At 43.4% G+C, this 16,641-nt stretch overlaps 1 protein-coding gene across 1 annotated transcript in view; it reads left to right on the top strand.

Annotated features, from left to right (window-relative positions):
- Nucleotides 1-16,641, top strand: part of IQSEC1 (IQ motif and Sec7 domain ArfGEF 1) — a 332,002-nt gene that overhangs the window by 165,991 nt on the left and 149,370 nt on the right. The window contains exon 3 of the mRNA XM_065642481.1: nucleotides 13,941-13,985. The gene's annotated coding sequence lies outside the window, so the exon portion shown is untranslated. The remainder of the gene's footprint in view (nucleotides 1-13,940; nucleotides 13,986-16,641) is intronic.

The raw sequence follows: 16,641 nt of genomic DNA, 5'->3' as shown, positions 1-16,641 counted from the left end.
GATACTTCTCCCAGGCTCCAGTAGCTTTGTACAAGAAATGAATCCATAGGTGATGTCTAGTAGGTTTTCAAATAAAGGAATTGATAAGAAAGGGAGAGGAGAGAAGAGAAGAGCACAAACAATTTCAAATAAATAGATGTTTCTGCTGTTAAAGCAGCAGAAATCCTAGTTTTACTGTTCTACCTCTACTGAATTAATGACCACACGTGTATTTACATGGTATTTGGCTTGATGAGCTTTTTTGCTCATGTGCAGGTATGTTTCTTATTCTCTTTTAAGTTCCCAAATGTGCCCAGCGGTAGCTCAGGACTGGCCGGGAAAGCGTGAGCTGGGCAGGGTCAGAGCTCCATGGGACTCGATGAGCAGAAGGTTTGGGATCGATCCCCTCCCTCCCGTCCTGCCGCTGAGGGACACTCGCTCTTCCTTCCCCTCCGCAGGATTCACCTGAAGGCGCAGCGGGGAGCTCAGAGCTCGTAGGGGCTGGTTCCAACCTATGGCCGGGGGATCCCTGGGGCTGATGTGCTCACAAAAAGGATAAAGGCGAGACAGAACTTAATCGAGTCAATCCACAAGGAGAAACAACACCTAGTGAGTTGAGAGGAAGTTTGCCTGCCTGTGTCTGGATCAAGTTCAGCCTTGCGTTCTCTGCTGCTTGCTGATCTTTTGTGACTCCGTCCTGCTGCCGTTGGGTTTCCCCCCTGGAGCACACAGATGTTCATTTACTGCCCCTGAACAGAGGCTTTGGAGCCTTTCTTGGGGGTGAGAGGGACTCAGAGCGAGTTATCTCTGTTTTTCACACCAGAATGCTTGCAGGGGCAGAAGGAAAGAGTATCTGTACGGCTAATATGTTTTAGTTTGTGTAGTAAGTGTATAGCAATCATCTGGGTACTCATTAAAGAATACTTCATTAAATAAAGGTGCTAATCAGGGTGGCAGGTCTCCAAGATCCTGCTCAGGATGGCTGCTGCTTTGTGCTCAGCTGACAGCTGGATCTGCGATACATGTTTTACCTTGGTCATTGCTATAAAATATCGGTGTTGCTGTTTTCCCTTTAGAGTTGGGGATAAGTTATTAGAAAATTTGAAAATAACTACCTGTATTTACTAAAGCAGCTGAGAAGCTGAAATTTCAAATAACCAAAGACCATTTCTTCCTACAGTTACGTTTATTTCCATATTCAAGGGAAATATTGTACACAAGATATTTTTAATGAAAAATACGTCCCTTACTAATTTCTAGTGTTTCAGGCAAGTGCTTTTGTTTCCACACCCATTAGAGTTCTTTGGTTTTGTTTTTCAGTTGTTATTTGTACGCTCTTTGACCTTTAGTGATTTTTGGCTGATGCATTCATAGGAAAATGCATAAAATCAACCCAATTTATGATCTATTTATGTAAGCTTTTTTTTTCTGAGTAAATTATGCCACATTGCATCCCCCTCTGTGTTTTTTTTTTTCTAGCCAATCACTGGAGCATTGCACACCTGAAAATCAGATAGTATTGCAATCTATCTTGCTCTTTCCCTCAATTAAATTCATCCTTATGGAGAATTCGCTTAGTCGTAATTGATATTTTATGACAAGATTTTGCTAGAGGCTGGTGTAGTGCAAATAATTAATCTCAGTCGGGAAATGTTGCTTCGATAATTTTCTTTGGTCATCCTACGAGCAGCGTTATTAATCAGGTGACATGGGGCACTGGAGAGAACGGGCAGGCGGCCCACAGCTCCGGCTCTGCGATGCGGCAGATGTTTCTGACAAACAAGTTTGTTTGCTGCTTGGTCACGAGGCGTGTGATTAAAGGCATTTTGCTCGGCGGTGTTCTTTGTTAGCGGGCGAGCTCTCAGCTGTGCCGCTGCCATCGGCTGCCCGCGGAAGCCTCCAGATTGCTCTTGGGGCTTTGGGGTTCAGCATGAAATCGAGGTGCTCTCCACCGGCATTCAGCTCTTCCGAAGCCCACAGAGACATGTCTTCTGCTTTATTATTGAAGGCTCTTTTTAAAAGTTTTTTTTTCTTCTTGATTTTGGGAAGCTCAATGAAAATATGTTTATTTTAGTGCTGCCACCACATGAACAGTAGTAGTTCTCCCTGCAAATTGCTTAGTTAGTTTACTTCAGTGCTTCAAGACAAGAAAATAGCCACTGCTTTTTAAAATAAAACCGAAAACAAGTGAGTAATAGGCATCGTCAACTCATTTAACGTTTTGCATCAAAGACTTAGGGACGATCAAAGAGCCAACAAGGGAGGCAAAGTCGTAGGTGTGTAAGTGGAGCAGCAGGAACCCTGTCGCTTCATTATAGAGGAGGCAAAATGAATCCTGAGCTTTGCTTTCATGTTTCATTAGGCACTTGTCTCAGCCACAAAACTTAGGCTAGCTTGAGAAAGTCCCTAGTTGGCGTAGCCATGAGAACGGAGAAATTTGGGAGGCAGTTTCTATTAGTCTTCATGTAAGATGCTTTATCTGTCCAAAGCTGGAGTGGTACAATATGCAGCTGTGGAGGCTGCAGTGCAGATGAAGTGCTGCCAGCTCTAGCCAGATGTGCAAGTGTCTGCCAGTTGTTTGTTTCACCGAATTCTCTGGTACTGAAAAGTTAAATGCTGTAATAGTATTTGGGTAATAAGTGTGAAATTGAAGAAAGGGGAAGATTCATTTAAAGCTTACCCGCTTTGGGTACTTTGACATTTTCTTTCCATGTTTTGTGTTTTGAGGGCTTTTCTAAAACAATTTCACAGTATCGTGTGTGTATATGCAGATGTATACAGACATACAGCAGTGTCCCAAGTATGACTGTTCTCCAGATGCAGCTGTATCCAGATGGCACTCAGAACCTTCGGCCCTCTCAGATGCATCTGGCGCTGCACAGTTAGATTTCTTGCTTTGCACTGGAGCTGTACTAGCTCCCATGGGTACAAAAGTACCCTGAACTGTCCTGCTGGAAGTGCCGTTTGGCACTTAGAATGAATATGACAATCACTTTTGAACTCTGAAGTTATGTAAAGCATGTAGTCATCTTATTGTGATTTCAACTGGCTTCTCTTATTATGGAAAGTCAGGGTAGTGAAAATTCGTATTACGGTAAATTTGATTTTTATTTATACTGTACTGTATAAATGTATGTGTGCATATGTATATACGCACACAAATATACAAAATATATATTTTAAAAATCTGGTACTTATGGTACTTATGTGTTCGCATACCCCCTAAATCTGGGGTTTCTCACTGATGGACAAGAGCCACTACGAATGGGGCCGGTGCAGAACGCTGCGCCGTGCCCTGTACCTGCCCCTGCTGGAACCCAGCGCCCACGCGGGATCCCTTTGGCACTGTCAGTGCCCGTCTCAGCATCTCAGGTATTTTTACACGTCAGTGTGCCTCTCAATTCACTCAGCACATGTGGGCAATGTAAACTGCCAGTTAACTGGGAAATCCTGTGTCCTTCCTATGGACGAGGCTGCTCGGTAGCTTCCCGTCCCGCTTCCAGTACGTGCGCCGCTAACCCCTCTCTTCATTGTTTTGCCACAGACATGCTGACGGAGCTCCAGTTGTGCTTGGCTTCCAATTCTGTAGTATAATAGTTTGCTAGTTGCACATTATTATATTTAACTTAAATTTATAAGCCTTTTCTTCCAGAAAACAATGACGCTTTTTAAAAAATCTGAGCCCATTTTCAATTCAGTAGGTTCACAGCCTACAGAAGGAGCAGAATTACTAAAACATTTACTGTGCACGTGTGGTGATAAAAAGGTTGTTTTCCATGTTTAGAAGAAGCATCATAACCTCTGACAGACTGATGCACTACAATTTAAATCATTGAATCTGCCTATGTAGATACCTCCATCAATTTTCTTTCAGAAATTATGAAATCAATAGAATAGATTCAGCTTTACTGAGTAATAGGGAAACAGCGCATTGATCACAGGACTTTGAATCCATTTAACAGCTTGTGTCATTCAGTTACATTTCCTGGGAAACAAAAGGGGCATGCACATTGATCTATAGTATCTTTCTTGTAATCTGCTGCTGCTTCTTAAATGCTAGGTAATCAAAGAAAAATATCACTGACATGCAGAGAAATAATCATTCACTGGAAGTGCATGTATTGAGGTAGCTTGAAAGGCAGATGAATTCTTAAATTGTAATCCTGATGTTTCTGGACAGCTCCGGGAACGACGAGCTTTGTCGTGGTACATGAGAAATGAGCTTCTGGCAGCGCAGCCTGTGGCTCGTGCTGCCTGCGGGTCTGTGCGGGGAAGGAGGCTCCTCTCGGAGCCGTTTGTTTCCCTGTGCCTATGGAACGTCGGCAGCCTGAGAACTGCAGGGAGGTGCCTGCAGCATATGGTCGTACACGAGAAGTACTTAAGCCGCAAACTCTCAGAGCGCTCGTTCTGAACTGCGGATTTAAAATCTGCTGATGTGAGGGTGAGAAGCAAATTGTTTGTCTGGAAACTAATATGAAAAGTGGAGTAAAGTCTGTCACTGAACCACTCCTGTGCTGCAGCCACGTACTGCTCCACACCAACAGCTCTTTTAGGCTTTGAACTGTCCGCAATTGTAACGTTCTTAAGTACATGTAAAGGAGATATACCCAACAGGAATGGTCTCCATGTTAAAGGATGAATTTGTAAGTCTCTGCTCTTAGGACATAATGTAATGGGGCCAATTTGGTGCGTTGCTTTCCATATTCAATGATTTTTTTTTTTTGCTTCGCTGTATCGCGCTTGCACAGAGCTGCTGCTAGCTGCTTGAGGAGGGCAGTAGTCACACTATAGCTTGCAAAAGGACACATGATATCTAAACACGTTTTAAATTAACCATTCCATTTTAGGTTTACTCAACAGCCTTTGTTTTCTGTTATCTTTCAGTCAAGTGATCTCAAATGCCACGCAAGGATACTTGTAGAATTTAGATCTTTGTGGTACCTGGGTGGATACTGGTACAGGGACTTGTGCAGAGAGTGTCCTGGTGTCTACTGAAGCTTCTGGGCTTTTTCCCTGTGGTAGGATTTTCTTACCCTGGGTAGGCAGTCACACACAGGACAGCAGCTAGCCTGACCTCGTTACTCTAAGTGCTTAATTCGCAGTAACCAAGAAACCTAACACATAATGTTGAAGTGGTTTCGGATTTGTGACTCTCATAAACAGCCCTGTCCTCGCAGATGATACGCAAACAAAAAAGGAAAGGCAGCTGCTTCTGGCCACAGTAGACAAAGATGAGAAGTTTGAATGGAGAGTAAGTTTGTCCAGCCATATTGTTGAACAAGATGTTTTCAAACACTTCAGTTCTCAGATTACATTAACATGCCGGACCTTTGCCTCACGGAGGATTAAACATAGATCTGGAAACTTTAATGTCTTCAAACTGAATTATATGCAGTTGGCTGCTGCTATCAGCAATGCAGTTTCTCTTCCTTCTTTGGAAAACCTCAGTTCCCATGTTGTATGTAAGGCTTGGTTTTGTTTTCATGGCTCTAAACTTGAGCTGCAAATGGTAGTGAAGCTTGTTAATAAACATCTGATCTCGTGTAACTCTGGGAATAAGTGTCATTTAAATAATAGGCTTTACTTCTACCAAACCCCAAACTGCATCACTGCGATGTTTTAATATGAAATCAGTTCCTCTGGCAGGATATCACCTTGAAAAACAACGCTGGCCAGATGTGCAGCAGATACGAAATTCTAAACCGTTTGTTGTCATGCGGGTGGTTCCTTGATAAAGGTTGGTTGGTTGGGGTTTGTCTGTTTCTTTGGTTTTGTTTTGTTCTGCTTTGGTTTGTGGTTGATTTTGTTTTGGTTTTTGGGGGGGTTTTTTCTTCCTTTTTTCTTTTTTTCTACAGGGTTCAGGGCAGGGAGACTTGAAGCTCCTTTGGAAAACCCGGTAGAAGGCTGGGGTGCCTAAAACCAAGGCACACCGGATCGACGTGAGCTCTGAAACTGCTTCGTGTGGCAGAGCGGTGAAGAGTCTGAAACGGCAGGGCCGTTGACCTTTACATGTTATTGCTGGAGTTAATGTAGCTGGAGGGAGTTTTTTAAAATGAATTTTTCAAATAACATCTTTCACTGTACAGTGTGTTACTACAAAACTGAAATGAGAGCACTTATTGAAATTTAAACTTCTCCAAGTCACCCCGTTGTTACTCTTGCAGGTTGCTCTAGGAATTCAGGCCCCGATTTTGTAAGCATGAACTGAGTTTAATAGAATTCTGTTGTCTTTGTACAGAAATTCAGTTTTACTTTTGTACCGCACTCTCAAATTAGTAAAGCCAAGTGAGCTTCCTAACATGACTATTTTCTCTAGATATTTCCTAGATACTGCTTTTCTTACAGATTTAAAATCTCTTTGAAATACTGTGATTATATTTTGATTTGGAAAAATCCAACGTTATAAAATCAACGTTATAAAATGAAGTGTTTGGGCATGCTTCTGTGCCAAACACTCCTGGAATCAGGGCAGAACCCCCCGATGCAAAGGGGAGCCTCCTCGGGGAGGAAACATGAAAGCAAGCACATGTCTATAGGTTGCACAGGGCTCAAATCAGATTCAGTTACATTTCCAGTATGCCAAGTAGAAAAATGCGTTCAGAGGTTTCCTAAAGCTCTTGTTTTCTTCTGATCTGTTTCTGTCTTTGAAGCAAACCTTTTGGTCACTTGGCTGTGCGGTGTCTGGAAGAGATCCAGCAAAAATCTCCCATCAGTCAGTTGGTTTTCTGAACAATCAGTTGCCTGCTTAGGTTTGTAATCCAGCTTTAGCTGTTAGAGACGTGGGACAATGAGCTGAACTCCTTGAACAGGCAGGACGGGCTTTCCATGCGCAAAACCTCCAGAGCCAGCACAACACTTGCTCAGGCATCCCAGTCATTCAGACCCCGAGTCAGGAAAGCTTTTTATTTCAACGAGCAGCACTGAACGTGTAATTAAGTACTTTGTTGTCTAAAAGGTTCGTTAAAATATTTGGAACACAATGTATGAAAAGAGAAAATTAGAAGCAGGAATTTCAGTGGTATTCTTTAAAGTTCCTAGTCCTTCCTTCTGAACGCTGCCTTTTCGTAGGTGAGCACTGCCAGTTATGTCAGGAAAGCTATTAAATTGCATATCCGAAAGGCAGGCTTAATTTGAACTATATTTTCAGGTTTTGTTCCGTCGCCCAATATCAATTGAGTGATGTTTCGTTCTGGCCTACTTACCCACGCAGTTCTGCGACAACCCCTGCAGCTGGGCCGTTCTGCTTTCGGCTGCGCGGTTCAGACAGGCTGTCGTGAGACGGCTTTTCCGAATTGAATCCCGGTGTGAACGTCGCTGCCGGGAGCAGCGCGGGTTTCCAGGAGCGCTGCCTTTGCAGCATCCCTGTTGTGAGATTGCAGAGGGACCCCAGAGACCTCATGGACACCCCAGGCATGAGTTGGTGGCAACTGTGGCTCAGAAGAGCCGTCCCACGTGAGAGAATCATCCGTTCGGGCCAGTATCTTGTCTCGGACAGTGGTCCATGGCAGTGCCAAGGTCGATGGACAGGAGGAGTAAGGCAGCATGCTGTTATACACGTCTGCCTTTAGTTCTTGAAGATATCTTGATTCACTTGCATTGCACTAATTAATGCAGGGCACAGCTGCATGGCTGACAAATGATTCTCCAGCCAGAAAAGACATCGCAGCAGAGCTTCTAGCCATGTATCCGTCAGATGCCTCCTAAGTTCTGGGAGGAGCTCAATCTCTTCATTAGTTTCTGGTCTGTGATATTCAAATTAGAATTTCCCACAGCTTGTTCCTTAAGGGCCATTTGTTTGGGACATGAGGCGAAGGGCTGCGTAACAAAAGCCAATGCTGAACTGCCAGCCGCCGGGGCTCTTTGGCTCAGGGCTCTTCTGAGGCTTTTTCGGAAGGTGCCCTCCGTGCCAGCGGGGCACATCTCTGGGCACAGCCTGGCTGTGCTAACGGGGGGAGCTGCAGCTGACATAACTGAGCAGAATTCAGACGGGGCAGGCTAAAATTAATGCCAATGTTACCTTGTTACTTCTGTTAACTCCGTGTTAAGTAACTTCACCATCTTGTGGGTGCTTTGGTGGTTGGTCACTGAGCAGCTAATTAAAGGGGGGCAGGCTGAAGATGTTGCAGCTCTCCGTGTTGAAGCGCGGCGTTATGAAGCTGCCGTGGTACCGTGCAGTGTGTGATGCTCGGCGATGGTGGATTTCGCTGGGAGCTGACGTGTGCTGGGTGTCAAGTCAGGCTGCCTGGAATCCCATCACTGCTCATCGAAGTGACTTACAGCAAGTTCACGCAGAACATAAAGGGGGTGATTTTGTTTGATGGCTGTTGTAATGGCTGGAATATCATTTCCAGTTTTGTTTCTGTGGGAGGGTGTTACTCTGGCTGTGATCCTTCTTTTTGCCTGCAATGGTTACATGCTTTGGCCTTACCGAGCAAATGGAGTAGTAAGCCTGGGATCCAAAGTGTTCAGCAGTGCGAGGTTTCGGACCGTCCTCAAGCAAGGGTCAATGTTTCCATGTAATGAAGCTGCACTTTGGAATATTAAGAAATCATTTGGTCCTTTGTAACTGAGCGTGTGGAGTGTCACAGAATCAGCCTGTGATGAAACAGGATTCTTTCTTCTGTGTGCTGCTAGCTTGTACAAAGAAGCTGTGACTAGCAGCAATTCACCGAGCAATATCTAGCAGAGTGTCTTAAATATTTAATATATTATTCTGCCTTCCTTTCCTCAGCGTTAAAAAGGTGCAATACCATGCTGCTGGTCGCACCAGAGGTTTGACAGAGCTCAGAACTGTCTTTTCCCCTCACACACATTCACTCTGAGTTGTCATTTGTGGATGATGCATCTTTGTACTGTGATGCTCCGAGGGAATTTCACTTCTTAGCCAAAAGATGATATATTTAAACAGTCTTTATTTGGGATCAAGCTGTGGATTTGCTTCAACTACAATTATTTCATCTGCCACCATTGTGCATTTTTGTGCCAGAAGAGCATCTTGGCTTTTCTCAGACTGGTATTTTTTCATGCCATTTGCAGAATGTCTCCTTATGATACGTAGTTATGTGTAGCTTCCGTCAGCAATAAGCGAGGTAGCGCTGTGCTCTCGTGTGTCCTGCGGTTCACGGCTAATGAAGCAGTCGCAGCCATCTGCGCTGATGGGACCAGACCGGCCCAGCCCAGCCCAGCGGTGTCCCCAGGACGGAGCCTCTCGCAGTGTGCGGACTCTCACAACATTATCTGCTCCGCATAGTAAGAACCTCCGTGTAACTTGCACTCCATCAAGGGAGTTAACAAATACTCTGTGAAAGGTTTATATTATAGCACGAAGTGCTGGGCGACTAGAATTCCCGTATTCTGTTAATCCAGTCCGCAAGAGCGCAGTTCCCGTGCGGCTCTGCACACTGGTGCTGACTGCCGTCACATTGACATCTTTCTTAGAAATGTCTTAATGATTCACGTTGTCGCTGTTCCATGCTGAGACATCAAATAGCTTAAATTAAGGTCTCTGTCTGTAATGCAGATCAATAACGCTCCCTGTCTATTATCACAGCTGAGGAAAGCAAGATAAAAGATTGTCAGTTCTTCATTCTCTACCTTCTCTATGTCCATAAGTTGTAAGGAGCTCCATCTTATGCAGTTTCAGGAGTAATCTTCAGTAAGAGTGATTCTATATTTATGAAAAAAAGATTGTTTCATCACAAACATAGCAAAATAAGACAGAACTTGTGTGATTGCTCAAGGTACCAAAAAGCTAATTGTGTGTCTCACTGAAATCTGCTAAAACATTTTGGAATATGATCTTTTAAATAGCCAATTGCTGGGAATGCTGTACCCTCGGGTTTGCTCGCTCCCCAACTTTCATGAGCCCCCCGTTTACACAGTGTGAGTAAGAGGTGTTACACCCACGGGCTTGCTTTTTGCTTCAGGACAGAACTCTCGACTGGAATTGTATTTGCTCTCTTTGTCTATGGATACCCGAAGCCTACTGAATCAGACAGCAGCTGTCCGAATTTTAGACCTTGATTTCTTGGTAATATTTTCATTTTGTCCTGTGTAATACCCTGCAGAAGTGGGCTATTGATGATTTCTGTGCTGGCTGATGAAAACAGATGCAAGCTCTAAGGAAGTTGGTAATTCAGGAGTGGTGTGTATCCATATTTTCTGTAATTCTTTTAGCACTGAAAAGAGGTTGTTATTACCAACAATTACACCCATTCTTCAAATTTCATGCTGACCACGTTAGTGCCGGATAATCCCACCGGGCATAGCCCTGTGTGCTGGGTTTAGTTACAGTTCATGCAACAATTCCTCTGCCTTTTCTTGAAAATGTCAAGAATTTTCATGACGAAGAGATGTCATTCAACTGACTCATCGGTGAAACTGGTGCACAGCTCCACAACTCCCTACCTAAAAGGCCCTTGCAAACTCCATGGAAACCAACTCAGATACAGAACAGCCTGCAGGGTTGTTTAGAGCATTTTCCCCTGAGAATGCGGGATAGTTCTGCAGTTTGTTTTCTTCATAAATCTTTTAGCTCAATTTTCAGCCAGTTCCTTGGGCATAGTTCTACGGTTAATAGTAGTTTGTTGGGGCTTTTTTTCATTTCTTGTGTACGTACAAAGTGGAAATTGTACATATATAGACAAATCCATTATATTTTTAATAGTGTATTTTTAATGGCTTTATCATCAGACAGTGCACAGATTTATTTCTGGAGTACAAATGCACTGAGACAGTGCCCATTAGGAATAAACAAATAGGATTGTTAGACCTTCCTGCTTGATTCCTTTAGAGCAATGAAATATTTTTTTTCCTGCCCAGTTAATTTGTTTAAAAAAACCAAAACAAAATAACCTTGAAGTAACCTAAAATAGATATATTTTTATTGTTCCTGAAACAGGCATTCCTGAAATTACTTTGTGTAGAATGAGATCTTTTGTTTGTTGTAGCTTAATGATACTTTGTTCAGGATTTGGGTTATTGTTATGCTTTAAATTAGCTTTCCATTTTTGAGCAGTGTTTGGAAAGAAAGCAAAAGATTTAAATGATATTGTAGATGTAAAGAAAGAAGGGCAGTGATTATGTGATTATACTAAACTTATTCTGTAAATTTAATAAGGATTAACTAAGTTTCTGTACCCCAAATCCGGATCCTTCTAAAGATTTCAAACTTGATTTCTTCTGTCTCCACTGGCTTTTTTTTCTTGGCCATTAAGCTTTGGTTCTCATGTTGTCAGTCTGCTCCTGGGATTTTCATCATTGGTGGGGGTGTGCCCAGGTTCAAAGGCTGGCCTACAGCTGCTTCTGGGCACGGAACCCTCCGTGATGTACGTCTTGCTTTCCATCTTGCTCCCCGGCAATGTTTGTGGATCTCTGCCTGGGAGGTTTCACAGGATCCCAGAATGTCGGGGGTTGGAAGGGACCTCGAAAGCTCATCCAGTGCAACCCCCCCGCCGGAGCAGGAACACCCAGATGAGGTTACACAGGAAGGTGTCCAGGCGGGTTGGAATGTCTGCAGAGAAGGAGACTCCACAACCTCCCTGGGCAGCCTGGGCCAGGCTCTGGCACCCTCACCGGGAACAAGTTTCTTCTCATCTTTAAGTGGCACCTCCTGTGTTCCAGTTTGCACCCATTGCCCCTTGTCCTGTCACTGGTTGTCACCCAGAAGAGCCTGGCTCCATCCTCCTGACACTCCCCCTTTCCATATTGATCCCCATGAATGAGCTCAGCCCTCAGTCTCCTCTTCTCCAGCTCCAGAGCCCCAGCTCCTCAGCCTTTCCTCACACGGGAGATGCTCCACTCCCTGCAGCATCTTCGTGGCTGCGCTGGACTCTCTCCAGCAGTTCCCTTCAGCTCATGGAGCTTTTCCTCATTTTGCCATGATTGAAGAAATGACTTGTACAAGGACGGGAGGTTTCTAAGATGCAGACTGGACCACAGGAGGCTCCGCGGTCAGCTCTGTGCCCTGGTGCTCCCCGGTGACACGACGCGGGGGGCAAAGCCAGCGCAGGGTGTCCCTGGGTAACACGGGTGCCCACCACACACCCCCTCTTTAGCAGTCGGCGTTTGGAGCCCTCACAGCACCGCGGTGCCCGTGGGACACACTGAGCACATTGGCAGCTATTGCGGCTCTGTGCCGCCAGCTGCCAAATTGATTAGATCTGGGGCTTTTTGTGGCTTGGGCTTTTTCGCTGCCGTTACCAAGTACAAACCCACTGTTACCAACAGCATGCTGAACTGTCTCTAGCAGCAGCGGGGACATTTCTAGCAGATTATCTCAGTAAAAACCTTTCAGGAGAGCCCGCAAAACGGGGATTTTTGCTGTGGAAACCGTCCTTTTTCCTATATATTTGAAAATGTATGCATCTGCTAACTGGAGATTCTGGTTGCTGGGGAGCCTGCCTTAGGTGTCTGTCTTTAGAAAGAAAATGAGGTGTTTTTAATGAAGCTGTAATCCCGCTGCTGGTGATTGTATAAGGAGTCCCTGAGGTCGCAAGGAGCTCCGTGGCATTCGGCGCCACAATCAAGGTTGCGCCGGGGTGGTGCTAATCAGCGTCTCATTACCATCTCGTCTTTATGCACAGCGGATTGTCACTGCACAAAGGCAGAGGCTGTTCAATATTTATTTATAGTAAGAAGGGCCCAACCTGTGAAGAGAAGATTTTAAAATGCTGTGTTAAAAGCAAGGCAGAAAGTCACGCTCAGTGAGCAGGTTGGCGCTCCATGACACACCGTGTTAAGCAGGAAACTTAATTAGAAGTAAATTACGTTGACCCTTTTCAATTGTTAAACTAACAAGGAGTCACGAAGCCAACATATGTAAGCCACCCCCTCAATATTCGTCACTATTCACAAGTCCTGAGCTCCGAATGCAAACAAATTACAGGATGGAATAAGCTCCTAAAAGCTATTTTAAAGCTTTAGTTCAAAGCTATTTGGACAATGCTGTTTGTTTCCATTCCTGTACAGCTAATTCTTGCATATGCTGTGTTTATGGCCTCCTCCCTTCACACAACCCTGTTTAGTTTTGTAAATATGCTGGCAATCTTGGGTTTCAAAGCAAGTATTTGCAATTGTTTTACAAATAGCCACTGTAAATATAATGAATATCATTCTAATGCTAATTTTGTGAGCCTCAATAGACCGTACACGTTTATGACTATATATGAGCAAAGGTTGAACTATGGCAGTTTGTGTAAGGGATATAAATGGGTAAGTACAGATAACCATTTAAAAATTTCGAACATGATGATGGAGTGTTCATTGTGAGGCTTTGGCTGATGTTGTATTACAACCTGTGGAAAAACTGTTTTCACCCTTAGAATTTAACTCTATGTCATATATATGTTTATGTTAAACTTGCAGTCATTCACAGTGAGAGCAAGTCTGCTGAGTAATACCACACTACATGGTAAAATATTGCTGTTTGACCAGTAGTTGTAATCACCTCTGTCCTTTCAGTATCTTAACTAAACTTTCTGCTGCAATAATTATTCAGGAAGACTCTCTGGTTGCCTTTTTGGGTAGGGAACACAAAGCCACAGAGATTTTAGAGCCGAGCGCACGCAGCGCAAGACTGAAAGTACAAGACGGGTTCTGAAATGCTTAATATAGTGGTGCACGCAGTAGAACTTGTGTTGGTCGTTCATAAAACAAAGTATTGTTCACGTACAGCAAATCTGGAGGGGGAGAGTGCTTTTAGAATATTGACAATCGATGACGTTCAACGAGTTCAGAACAATGTTGTAATTCCCCTTTCTCTGCTGTGTAGGAAATGGCTGTTGGGGTTTTTTTGTTTCGGGTTTGTTTTTTTTTTTTTACGTTCATGTTTAATGGCATGCTAAGTATTATCAAATAATAAAAAGGAAAGCGTAAAGTCATTAAGCATTTGATGTTTAAGGACATTGTCTTTTTGAATAGTTTTAATACTTTATCATTTTATTCTTTTGCTGTCATCTCAGGACCTCATTGGAAACAGGAAGCAGCATCTCAACTGATCCACTCAGGTACCGTAGTAATACAGATGTTAATTTTCGGTTGGAAACAATAAAAATTACCTCTATTCTGTGTCAGCTGTACACATAACATTCTGTTGCAATGCATAGCCAGTAAAGGCATTGACAAAACAGCTGGATTTTTCTGTTTGAGAGGTGCTATTTCACTGTTTTCCAGGGTTTCCCATTTGAAACTCAGTTCCAGTTTCAAACACTGAATTTGTTCTCCGAGGAGCACAAAGGGGAGGGAGGAGAGCTGTGTTTGTGCACGTACATGGGCCAACCATCTCTCAGATTTTTGTAACCCTAGATCGTGCTGAAAACGTTCGCCCTTGCCTGGCAGTTTTGTGCTGCTTTGAGTGAACAGCACTGACTGTGTCAAAATGTCATTCCTGTTCTCCATTGCTCAGCGTTTTGATAAAAGCACATGTATAAACTTCAGAGAGCACCGTCATATGAGTCATTGCAGTAAGCAAGATTTTACTTTGATCACTCAATTTAGAAAAAAATGCTTAGCGCTCTGAACACTGCATATCAAATGGGCACCTTGCATCTTTTATTCTCATAGTTGCACATTAAAGAGTGCATCAAAGTCGCAGACTTCCTTTGATTAAGTTGGGGCAGAGTCCCTCACAAACTGACAGTTGTTTTGATACAAGTGGAATGTTCCTTTGGAGATGTGATGGGTTGAGGATGTGACTTTTTCCCACATTGTGTAGTTTTAACCTTGCTTGAACAAAAAGTAGTAGGATCTGTTCTGTTTAACCTTATTCAAATTAAAGGCCCTCTCTGTTATTAATCTTCCATTATTTCCCAGTGTATGGTCCTCTGAAAGTCAAGCGTATGCTTTATTATCATTTCCTAAAAGCACAGACACACTCTCCCCCTGCGTTGTGGTATTATCTTTGTGTTCAGCTCAGCAGAGCAGCGCTGAACACTGTCCAGCCACGACAGTGGTTTTCTTCCCGTGTCCCGGCTTGACTGGAACACTGTTCCTTTGTGTGGCAGGACAATGCAGAAACAATGTCACCTTCTCCCTGCCCTGCTTTGCTGCAAACTTATTTTAGCAAGAACGTCACGTAACCGGTTTGCGATTTCCCGTTCTCTGGGGTAAGGTGCCCAGAACTGGGTATTGCTGCCATCTTCATTCCCGGCTAGAGAAATCTTTGTGAAAACAGCAGATTTTATTACAACATTTTTCCTGCTGGTGGAATTTTTTTCGTTGAGAAATACGAGGAAGAATTGGATAAACGTTAGAAGTGGCTGAATTTTAACATTTGGTGGGAAAAGGAATAGAGAACATTCTTTGAATAGGTTGAGTTGCGCTGAATGGATGTGTTTTCTACCAACGGCAGTGGTTGAATCATTTTAAGTTGCTATGGCATCATAAAAACATGTGAATAATTCCTTGTTTAAAACTATTTTGAACAAAATGAGGCCGTGTGATTTAATATCCACCAAGCAACCTCACGACCCCCGAAGCCCAGCGCACAGGGGAGATGTGTTAAGTTCCGTGGCACCGGCTCTCATTAGTATGCAATGGGTGGGTAACGCTTTCTTAAGCCTGCAACAGAGAGCTGCGGGCTGGTATGGAATCCCTGATTACACCGCTTTATATTTCAAACAATAGCTTTCTAATAGCTTATATTCTACCTTTTACAACATTTTTTTAAAAGCTGCAAGTTATCAGACATTTTGAGATGTTCTTTATCCCATTCACTTTCGTAAAGCCTGCGCTCAGACGTTTGCTAAACTACTTCAGACACATGATCTTGAGAATACTTGTCATTTTTGTTAGAGACCTGCCTTTATAAAAAGGTATTTGGAAGTACACCCACTTGCGTGCGGTAAGTCCTTTTGAATTTTGAGAACTGGGGTGAAATAATATCTGGGAGTCACCACATGAGGATGTAAAAATGCTACTCTAACTACAAATGAAATGCTTTTATTACGTTTAAAAACTCTAGAGGAAAACAATCATAGAGGAGACATGAAAGAAATTTCCGGGTTATATCAGCTAAACCAGTGAATTTTTCCTAGGGTTAAATAATTATTGAAGAAACAGCATGTAAAATCTAGTTGACTTCGGTAGGTCAAATAAGCCTGTTCCGGAGCTGTAACTGAGCAGAATTAAGGCTGTTATTTTTAAGTAAAATGAAAGATATTAGAAGACTCCTAGTTACTGAATGTGTTCTCATGAACCTGTTGCACAAATTTGCCTTTGAATGACCCATGAAATGGAATGTACCCATTAATATAATCCCGTCCAGTGTCCTGTCAAGCAATTAGTATTTTCTAGTCAGGCACCTTATCTTGCATTTTGCTCACGAAGTTCCTGTCCCTGTCAAGGTAAGTTTGATCTCAAAGAACCACTCTCCTGGTTCTCATCTGCTCTGGAACATTGTAATCCAGACTTCTGATTTTGTTAAATTTCAATGGTGTGTAGGTTCCGACGTGCAGGAGCCTTGTGTGCTGTTAAGCCTCCCAGGAAGTAGTTCAGCATCTATTTGACTGCACAAAATCTTGAACACCTTACATATATTCCTTGTATGATCCCCACTTTTCGATGTGGTGCGCACATGGAATTGGTATGGGAACCACACTGTCTTGCTCTCGTGGTATTCCCAAGCTCCACAATATACACATTGCCGGCGTTAAGTGTTTGTGT

The sequence above is a fragment of the Caloenas nicobarica genome, chromosome 11, assembly GCF_036013445.1.
Source record: "Caloenas nicobarica isolate bCalNic1 chromosome 11, bCalNic1.hap1, whole genome shotgun sequence".
Taxonomy (NCBI): Eukaryota; Metazoa; Chordata; class Aves; order Columbiformes; family Columbidae; genus Caloenas; species Caloenas nicobarica.
The sequence above is the reverse complement of the archived record's forward strand: the minus strand, read 5'-3'. Positions and strand labels throughout refer to the sequence as shown.